Source organism: Arachis ipaensis, chromosome B02 (assembly GCF_000816755.2).
Source record: "Arachis ipaensis cultivar K30076 chromosome B02, Araip1.1, whole genome shotgun sequence".
Lineage (NCBI taxonomy): Eukaryota > Viridiplantae > Streptophyta > Magnoliopsida > Fabales > Fabaceae > Arachis > Arachis ipaensis.
Genome location: NC_029786.2, coordinates 12,242,577 through 12,253,772, shown reverse-complemented (window position 1 = coordinate 12,253,772; position 11,196 = coordinate 12,242,577).

The window sequence follows — 11,196 nt, the reverse complement described above, 5'->3', positions numbered from 1 at the left end:
ATGAGTATTTTTTTAATAATTAATGTATATTTTCCTTTTTTAATTAAAAATAATTTAGATGTATAATTAATTAATAATAATAACTTCTACAGATATAAAAAAGGGTAAATGACCATATAAACCAATAGCATACTAAAATTTCACAATTTAGCCAAAAAGAAAAACGATACATGAATCAATTAGATACACGTTTCTATATAGTTCGAATTAGTGCAATTCGGATTATACACAAGTACTAATTCGAATTAGAGTGATTCGAATTACACACATGTTATCCATACTAATTCAAATTGGGTAGTTTCGAACTACTCAAGAATTGGCGCCCATAATAATTCGAAACAGGGTGTTTCGAATTACTCATGTTTTGCCTATAAAAGGAGTTCGAACTAACGTCATTCGAACCACTATTCCAAAATCACGCCACACTAAATCCCAGAGGAAACGACCCAAAACAACTTCAATAAAGGCTTGAGCAGAATATTTAGCCGATGGGGGATAATCCGGACAGACTTTATCGTTTGGATGAAGTAGCCCATATAGCTGGTGTCATCAACGATGAGGTTAGTACGAACTTGTTCTTTTAAAAGTAGGATTGAATAACTTATTTTTTTGTTTATATATGTTATGTTAGTGGTTTTGATAGTGAATGACGTTGGTAACATTGTTTGTGAATGATTTTATGGTTTTTATTAGTGGTTTTCTATGTGGTTTTGTTAGAGGTTTTGTTAACGGTTTTGTTATCAGTTTTGGTAGTGGTTTTGTTAATGGTTTCGTTAGTGGTTTAGTTAGTGGTTTTATTAGTGATTTTGTTAATGGTTTTGTATGTTAGTAATTTTTGGTGGTGGTTTTGTTAGTGGTTTTGTTAGTGGTTTTCTTGGTGGTTTTGTTAGGGGTTTTGTTAGTGGTTTTGTTAGTGGTTTTGATGGTGGTATTGTTAGTGGTTTTGTCGGTGGTTTTGTTAGTGGTTTTGTTAGTGGTTTTCTTAGTGAACCAGTATTTTTAGTGAATGATTAAATTTGTTTTAAATTTTCTGGTACACTATATTCGCAGCCCCAACGATGCATCTCAAGCATGCGACGACAGCAGGGTATGCGTCTGGACGAGAGGTACGTTCCGTACTTGCAGATGGCCGGCTTATACCATCTTGCGAGACTGAACTAGAGATGGTTCAGACTGGATGAGCCCCTGGTCAGTGCTTTCGTTGAGCGCTGGCGTTCGGAGACGCACACATTTCATATGCTGTTCGGGAAGTGCACTATCACACTACAGGACGTGGCGTACCAGTTAGGACTGCCGATCGATGGACGTTATGTTAGTGGTTGCCTAACAGATTTCCAGACATACATCCAGGGTGCCAGCTAGCTTGGGTGTGGTTCCAGGAGTTGCTTGGTGTGTTACCTCCTGCGAACCAAATCTAGAAGTTTGCACTGAACTGCAACTGGTTCCAGGAGACCTTCGGAGAGCTCCCTGAGGGAGCCGATGAGGAGACAGTTAGGAGGTATGCCCGAGTCTATATCATGATGCTGTTAGGGACTCAGCTATTTGCCGATAAGTCCGGCAACCACATTCACATTAGGTGGCTCCCATACGTAGCTAGGCTTGAGGACATGGGTGGCTACAGCTGGGGATCAGCTGCTCTCTCGTAGTTATACCGGTGCATGTGCCGAGTGGCGAACAGACATGTTAAGTTAGCCGGACCGTTACAGCTACTTCAGTCATGGATCTTCTGGCGCTTTCCTAAATTTAGACCTACTGGAGTCCACAACGAATAGTCAATCCTGTTTGCCCCAGTCACACATGGTAGGGTCTTCAAACCGCAGAATATCAAACCAGTAATTGAATTCAACCTCAGTCTTGGCATAAGCTGCATTCATAAGAAGCCTCCTTGCGTCCTTGCCCTTGAATGTGAGGGCAAAATTTGCGGCCACATGTCAAATACAGAATGCACGGTATGCAGCAGGAGGCAGCCATCCTCCATCGGGAGCCTCAAGTGCAGCCTTGATCTCGTTGTGCCTATCTGATATAACCAGGAGACCCGGTTGTGGGGTCACGTGCTGGCAGAGATGGGATAGAAAAACGACCAGGACTCCGCATTCTCACCCTCCACGAGTGCAAATGCAACATGCAGGATGTTGGAGTTCCCGTCCTGTGCAATCGCGATGAGCAACGTACCCCCATATTTACCATACAAGTGGGTCCCGTCGATACTCACCAACGCCTTGCAATGTCGGAATGCCTCAATACATGGTGGGAACGTCCAGAAAAGTCGGTGAAAATAGGCTTGCGAGCCGTCGACCTGCCCCCCTCCCCCACTCGAACAGGACTCATCCTCAGGACTGCAACACTATCAGGCATCGTCATTTGAACTCCTAAGACCCACCGTGGAAGCTCGTTGTATGACTCATCCCAATCACCGTAAATATGGGCGACGGCCTTCTGCTTCGCCAACCAAATCCTCCTATAAGTTGGCTTGAACCCAAAGTGTGCCTCCATCGCATTCAGCAGTACCTTGATGCAGACGGATACATCAGCTCTAACCATTGGTATGATGAAGACCGAGATCACATGATAATCCAGACTCCTGTGGTCGCTCGAGATCGACGTCGCGAGACATGTATGAGGTCCGTTGTATCGTTTTACCTCCCAAATACCCTTACGCTGCCGGAGGCTTAGCCTAATCAACCATGTGCACCCGTTCCCAAACTCAGAACACTTCCCTACATACCGGCGATAGTTAGACTCCACCACTTTGTACTGTACCCCGTGTCTGATGCTGTAAGTCTTCACACTTAACACAGCCTCTTCTTTATCCTGAAACTGCTGACCAACCTGAAACTCTGTAAGACCACCAGTCCCCTGGGCATCTCTAGCACCAAATCCAGTAGGCTGCCCAGGAACCCCCTCCTGTCTCATGGCATCCAAGTCCAAAGATGAAAAGTGCGGAGGGTACTGCTATGTCCCAAAGCTAAAACCACCGCCAGCCCCAACTGGATTACTCGCTGCAATGTCATCGCCACTGTCATCAGCAATGAGATCCGGCTCCGCGTCATCATCGTCATCATCATCCAGCAATGCATCACCCATACCAGCCGGTGCCCCACACTGTAAAGAAGTCGGTACCCTATCCACGATACCAACCCCTCCGCCTCGACTACAGTTGAGATCAACAGCGAACGATGGGGAGGCGACAGGTTCGTCTGGAGGTTCATTCACAAGGACGGACGAAGATGCACCAACAGGTCTTGAGCTAGAACCTTCTACCGTGCCTATAGTGTGGGTATTTCGGTTCGAACCCCCCGAGCTAGATACCACATCAACCAACTTTGCCAACAGCTCAGGTGTCCTGACCTCGGGAAACTGCCGACAAAAATGGAAGAGGACCTGCATATCCTCATCACTCCCTATGGTGAAACAATCGTACTTCACGTCTTCTCGCAGCATTGAGATCGGAATGCGATAGAATAACTTCTAAACTCGTTTCATGCCTTGCAGCCCAAGTTTCTGTAGTATAGAATTCACGAAGTCATCATATCTCGTCGTAGGTCTCATTAAAATACTGAGAGGATCCTTATCATTGAACTTCATACCAGATCGTGTTTTTCTCTTAATTGATTCTCTGTAATGCACCAACACTACAAAACTCTCCTCACTGCCATTTTGTCACTCTAATGAGAGGAATTCACGTTCACATTATATTTATACACGTCTGGCCCTTCATAATTCGAAACAGCATATTTCGAATTATACCCATTGTATTTCGAATCAGCATGATTCGAATTAGTCTGAGTAACTGTGTGTGTGTAATTCGAATCAGATTTATTCGAATTAGTGCTTGTGTGCATGTGCGTGTAATTCGAATATGTGTGATTTGAATTACTATGAATGTGTAATTCGAATTGCACTAATTCGAATTACATAGAAATGTCCTCTTGGTGAACCTTGTAACGATTATTTCTTTGGTGGAATCATGTAAATTTTTTCCAATCATAATTTATATGGGTCATTTGTCCTATAAAAAATATTTGATGTATAAATAGTATATTTTTATACTTTTATACATGCATGTAACAAAAAAAATTAATAACTTGGATAATTTTTAAGTTGATAAAATAAGAAATTAACAGTGTAATCACCTTTGAATTAGAATAATAACATGTATAATAATAAAAATTATAAATTTAATAGTAATTAATTTTTTATTTTATTCTTTTATAATTCTCTTTTTTGTAAAAAGATATTTCTTTGAAGAAGTCACCTAGAATTGAGGCGTCTCACCTGCAAGAGGGAGAGAAAGAAAAATGAAGATTGCCAAAGCAAAATTACAAAAATGACATTAATGGGATGGTGATGAATATATAGCTCATATTTGTTGGGATGGCGGTGGTTACTTACTCATATTAAAGATGAACCAACTTTATTAGCAATTAGCCATGATGTCACCTTAGGTATTTTCATCTTAGTTGTGAATTTTTCAATTTCTTATTTCTCTTTTGGTTTCTTGCCGCTTTCAATTTGTCATTTTATCTTATATCAACAATAATATAACATACACAGAATTTATTCACATAGGAAAAAATGTGTATAGCTATGGAATATACCTTTAATCTTTTATCAAATATTAATATAAATATTATTACTGTAAGGATATTAGGATATGATGAGTTTGGAAAACTCCAAATTAATTTTTGTGATGAACAAACATTGTTAAAATATCTAATTACAAAATTATTAATACAATGTTATTTGATTATATGCTAATTAATAATTTTGTAATGCAGGAACTGAATTGGGCCGAAAATAAAATAAAATGCTGCAGCCCAAGTGTGAATTTGCTTTCCAATTCAGCATTGATTCAAAAAATATTCAATGATATATGGCTGAATTTTTGATTAACTGGGCTAGATTAATATTGTTACTCCAAGCCCAAAGAAAGCTTCCTATGTTTGATTCAAAATCCATCAGGAAAGAAATTGTTACTAATTGGGCCAAAATGAAACCTATTGCTACCAAGCCCAATATTGATGAATGTTTCCATGCCTTATTCGAATCCATGAAGCAAATGAAATGCCTAAATGCTTCCAACAGATTCCACTTCATTATTATGAAGGATTTCAAATTTAATTAATGCATTGGAAACATAAGAAAGAGAGAGAAGATTGATTTGATGGCTATTATGACATTACACGCTACTCAACAAAGGGAAGTGGGAAACTTGAATTAACTTTTACTTTCTCTCTCTTTGTTCATTGATTATTGTTCAAATCCATTGAATATTTTCTCTCTTCTCTCTCATCCCTTTCCTCTTGTTTCTTCGGTTATTACACAGGAAGCCATGGAAGCTACTTGGAGCTACCAAAAGGAAAGAAAAGCAAGGCTAAAGACCATCGAGTTGATGGCACGAAAAAGAAAAAGAAAAGTATGCTGTGGCTAAGATTATCACCTAATCTGGTAAGATTTGGTGAGGTAATCTCGGATCCTTAATACTCAAAAGGAAGGAAGAAGATTTGGCCAGCAGAAAGATCTTGGAGGCGTGGCTTGTCTTCGTTTCTGATCAACCACCACAGGGAGTAGCTAGAGTGGCGAAGTGATGGTTGAAGGCAGAGATTGAAGCAGATGAAGTCATCATCATCATGAAGCATCAAGGGCCAGAAATCCATCTTGGAGAGGAAGCCAAGGATGGAGCGCTCGGATTGATGAAGAGTGATGACCAAGGAAGGACTAGAGGTATTTGCATGTTGGTTTTTACATGGTTACCTCTTCTCTCTGTATGGCCGAACCGGTTTTTGTTGAAGGAAAGGAAGCTGAGCTCGGGTTTGTGTTTCAACTGTGAAGGCTTCACTTCTCTATAAAAGAGGTGAACAGTCATGGTTTGATTCAAGGAGTTAGGAGTAAGATTTGAGAGTGCAAGGCACAGAGTTCTCAGAGCTACCTAAGCTAGCAGTTCTCTTCTCCTTCAATGTCTTCTGTTTTGTATTTTTCTGTTTAATTTTGTCATGTCTTGAGTCTCATGGAAAAAGGCAAACAGTGAGGTTTGTAAGAAAAAGCCATAGAGCGGAAAAAGGCAGAGAGTGCAAAATTAAAAGAAAAATCCATAGATGTCCTTAGAGGTCCTTTGTACATCTTTGTTGTGTTTCATGATTCTGTGGGAATTCCCTTGTAAGTTGGGTTAGCACTTTACAAGTTGTAATCTGGAGGATTATAGTGAAATTCCATCATTGTTGTGATGGAGACTGGATGTAGGCTGCACTGCACTTAGCAGCTGAACCAGGATATATCTGGGTGTTATTTTCTCTCTCTCTCTCCTACTTCACTTCTGTTATTTTTAAGATGCAACTTCAGAAATGTCTCATGCCAAGTGACGAGACAAAATGAAAATGTCTCGTGACTAGGGACGAGATAAAACAGAAAAGTCTCATCTAAAGTCCAGCAAGTTTTAGCAAGCGAAAAAAGGGGCTAAGATTCAACCCCCCCTTCTCTTAGCCACTGAAACCATCAATTGGTATCAGAGCTTGGTCTCAAAGAGATCAAGCTTTGCAGCTTGGAGTAAAGATCCTAATGGCGGAAAACAGTGGCACAAATGTGGTGTCTTATAATCTGACAGAAGGACAATCAAGCAACAGACCTCCTCTTTTCAATGGAAAAAATTATACCTATTGGAAGGAGAGGATGAAGATATTTGTACAAGCTGTAGATTACAGACTTTGGAAGATCATCTTGGAAGTTATTTGAAAAAAGATACAAAAAAGAAAGGAATTGCATTTTCTTCTGTAACTAACCTCCTGGATGATGAATCCAGTGATAACTCTTCTGAAAATGAGTTTGTTTTATTTGCAAAAAAATTCAGGAAAATGGCTAAGCTCAGAGGCAAAGGCAGCAGCACAAGGAAAGTGAAGAAAGATCTCAGCAAGGTAGCCTGCTACAATTGCAAGGAAATCGGGCATTTCAAATCTGATTGTCCCAAGCTAAAGAAGGAGGAAAAGCCAAAAAGAGGAAAGAAGAAAGGACTGATGGCCACATGGGAAGACTTGGAGAATGATTCTGATGATGATGATGATTCTAATGGGCCCACATAATCAAGTTTGACCCCTCATTGAATTTTTTAATGATTCCTCACTTTATGATGATCAAATCTTTTGAGTGTCATTTCATATCTCATTGGAAGTAGTTAACATCAAATCAAATCCTTCTCTCTCCAAATAATCCCTTGATTCAAGGAATCTCCTTTTCAAATTCTTGGGAAACCGCCTTGGTTAATAACCGCACATAATGACCATTAACCACTCCCATCATCTCTCTTTCCAATCAACATTTAATGCTCCCTTAACCTCCCTCCAATTCTCAACTTCGGCCAACCCTTCTTCTTCCACCTCCATTATCTCTCTCCATAATGAAAAAGAAAACCTCCTCAAGAAAAAGTGGAAGAATCAATCTCTCTCAAAAACCGTTCACTCCACAAACACATACTCATATTCACATTCACTCTACATAATCTGGGCGCTGGCAGTGATGCAGATGCCGCAGATTCTGATTATAATTTGTCTGATGATTAATTTTTATTTTACTTGATATTGGCTCAAGTAGGCTCAATCCTTTTTTTTGTATGAGTGTAACTACAAACTCCCTGCTCTGTGATACTTTGAAACACTCATGTTATTTTGTTGACTTGTTATTATGTTTATCCTGTGGTACTCTTCATGTGTTATCTTGTGCAGGTGCCCCCCATGATGACAAAAAGGGGAGGAAAATAAGGAAAATAAGTTTCCAAAATTTGAAATTGGAAACAAAGAAAAACAGGGGATAAGAAGAATAGGAACAGAGATGAAATTTTCAAAATTGAAAATTCGTGATCTCTCTTGTTCGAAAGATGCCTATTAGTTGCTGATAATATTTGCATTGTTCCAACTGCATTTGGTTTATCATGTTTAGTTAATTCTGATTTGGCATCTGGTTTATAATTATGCTTGATGACTGGCTGTTGATTAAGTATTAATAGACTTATTGATTTGAAAATGTATTTTTGGCAGTTCCTGTAAAATTGTTTAAAATATCAAAAACTGCCTTATTTTGCTCTACAAATATTTTTCTTCATGTTATTTTGCTCTGATATGTTGAACAGGAAAATGTTTGGATTTTTGAATTTTGTAATTTTTAATGTTTGAGCAGAAAATCAATTATGATAACAAATAAGTTTTGATTATCACCAAACTCTGCTCATAGATCAAGCATTCAACATTTTCAAATAAATATGTTGAATAACATTGTTATTTTGGAGCTTGATCAAAATGTTACAGGTTTTATGCTTCCCTTGGTATGGTAGCACATATTAAGGGGGAGCCATGTGACACTTTGAAAGGGAAGAAATTCAATCCTCAAAGGGAGTACTTGTACTCTAATCTTTAATTTCTTTCCATTTCAATTTTAATAATGTTTGTCATCAAGGGGGAGATTGATGAGTTTGGAAAACTCCAAATTAATTTTTGTGATGAACAAACATTGTTAAAATATCTAATTACAAAATTATTAATACAATGTTATTTGATTATATGCTAATTAATAATTTTGTAATGCAGGAACTGAATTGGGCCGAAAATAAAATAAAATGCTGCAGCCCAAGTGTGAATTTGCTTTCCAAATCAGCATTGATTCAAAAACATTCAATGATATATGGCTGAATTGTTGTAATGATTTATTGGGCTAGATTAACATTGTTACAAGCCCAAAAGTAAGCTTCCCATGTTTGATCTAAATCCAATATACATCAGGAAAGCAAATGCTTTTATTTGGGCCAAGAGTAATCCTTATTGCAACCAAGCCCAAATTATTAATGCTTCCATGCATTAACCGAATCCATGAAGCTTCCAACGGATTCCATTGCTTGCTAAAAATGGATTTCAAATTTAATATGCTAGCTTTGGAACTATGAGAGAGAACTTGACTTTGATTTGATGGAAATCATTATGATTAGTGTTGCACGCCACCCAGGGAAGTAAAAGCAAGCTATCTTCATTTAATTTGTTTTGAATTGCTTTTCTTTACTTTCTCTGTTCTCTCTCATCTCTTTCTTCTTCTCTCTTCGGTTATTACACAGGAAATATTGGTAGCCATGGAAGCAAATGCAAACTACCGAAAGGAAGGGAGGATAAGCTACAAGTCCATCAAAATGATGGCAACAACAAAAAAAAAAAGGTATGTAGTGGCTGAGATAATTACCAAATATGGTTAGATTTGGTGAGTTAATCTCGGATCCTCCATACCCAAAAAGAAAGAAGAAGATTTGGCCAGCAGAAAGATCTTGGAGGCATGACTTGTCTTCGTTTCTGATCAACCACCACAGGGAGTAGCTAGAGTGGCGAAGTGATGGTTGAAGGCAGAGATTGAAGCAGACATGCCAAGTGACGAGACAAAATGAAAATGTCTCGTGACTAGGGACGAGATAAAACAGAAAAGTCTCATCTAAAGTCCAGCAAGTTTTAGCAAGCGAAAAAAGGGGCTAAGATTCAACCCCCCCTTCTCTTAGCCACTGAAACCATCAGGATAGTTACAAAAATGCAGTTATTTAGTTGGAATAGGTCACATAACTAATTTTTTGTTGTTTTCAATTTTTGTTTTATATATATTGAAAGTTTGAATTTCATGTATATTAGTTGTTGCAAACTTACAATTTGCCTCCTTTTTTTTTTGGTGGGATATGTCACAATTCACTTATTCATTCAAGTTTTGTATACTAATATACGTCATTTATACCAATAAAAATAATATATACACACAATTGTGCATACAGAATTTTGCAGCAAATATGATATAAGCAATTAATTTGTTTAAAATATTTAAAAAGTTTGCATGAGGCGAGATGTGAGATAATTACTAAATCAACCTAATTTGATTATTGTGTATTTTTTTTATTGATTAAAAATATTATATAATGACTTTTTTTTTGTCAAGAATATAATGAGGAGAGGAAGGAGGATCCAGTCCAAATTATACTGCCTTTCTTTGGCTCAAATTATACTGCCTTTCAATTTTTGTTTTATATACGTTGAAAGTTTGAATTTCATGTCTATTAGATGTTGTAAACTTACAATTTCTTTTCTTTTTTTTTTTTTTTGTGGGATATGTCAAAAATATTTTAATCTTGGTTTCATGTGTAAATTGCTGCAATGAGGTTACAATAATTTTTTTTATTGGGTTCGAGGATTTTTAAGAAGATGGCGCTTGAGATTGAGAATGGTTTGAATTGTTTGACAACCCAAATTGAGATTCATTAGAGGGAAAGGTTTGATATAAACAATTAATTTGTTTAAAATATTTAAAAATTTGTATGCACAAAATGAGATGTGAACTAACCACTAAATCAATCCAACTTAATTATTATGTATTTTTTTGATTGATTGAAAATATTATATAGTGACTTTTTTTTGTCAAGAATATAATGAGAAAAGGAAGGAGAATCCATTTCGAATTATACTGCCTTTCTTTGGCTCAAATTATACTGCCTTTTAATTTTTGTTTTCTATATGTTGAAAGTTTGAATTTTATGTCTATTAGATGTTGTAAATTTACAATTTGTCTCCTCCTTCTTTTTTTTGTGGGATATGTCACAATTCATTTATTCATTCAAGTTTTGTATACTAATATACATCATTTATATATAAAAAAAATGAATTTGGATCTTCTAAATTTTAGATTTTTACTTTAGAGGATAAAGTGAGATTTCTCACCATTAAATGTTTTCTCTCTTATGTTTTCTTTTGGTCCCACTTATAAAATAAATGGTGATAAATCATATTTTACCTTTTAAAGTAAAATTCAAAATTTAAAAAATCTAAATCCAATAAAAATAATATACATACAATTGTGCGCAGAAAATTTTGCAGCAAATATGATATAAACAATTAATTTGTTTAAAATATTTAAAAGTTTGCATATACAAAGTAAGATGTGAACTAATCACTAAATCAATTTAATTTAGTTCTTGTGTATTTTTTTATTGATATGAAAATATTACATAATGACTTTCGTTTTTAGTCAAGAATATAGTGAGGAGAGGAAGAAGAATCCAGTCCAAATTATACTGCCTTTCTTTGGCTGAAAACAGAAGCGAAAACATACTAATAAAAACATGTTATAAGGGGCCTAGGCCCGTTGAAATAGACCAAAAAATTATTGATCCGGAGGTAGCTTTACGGATCGGGATAT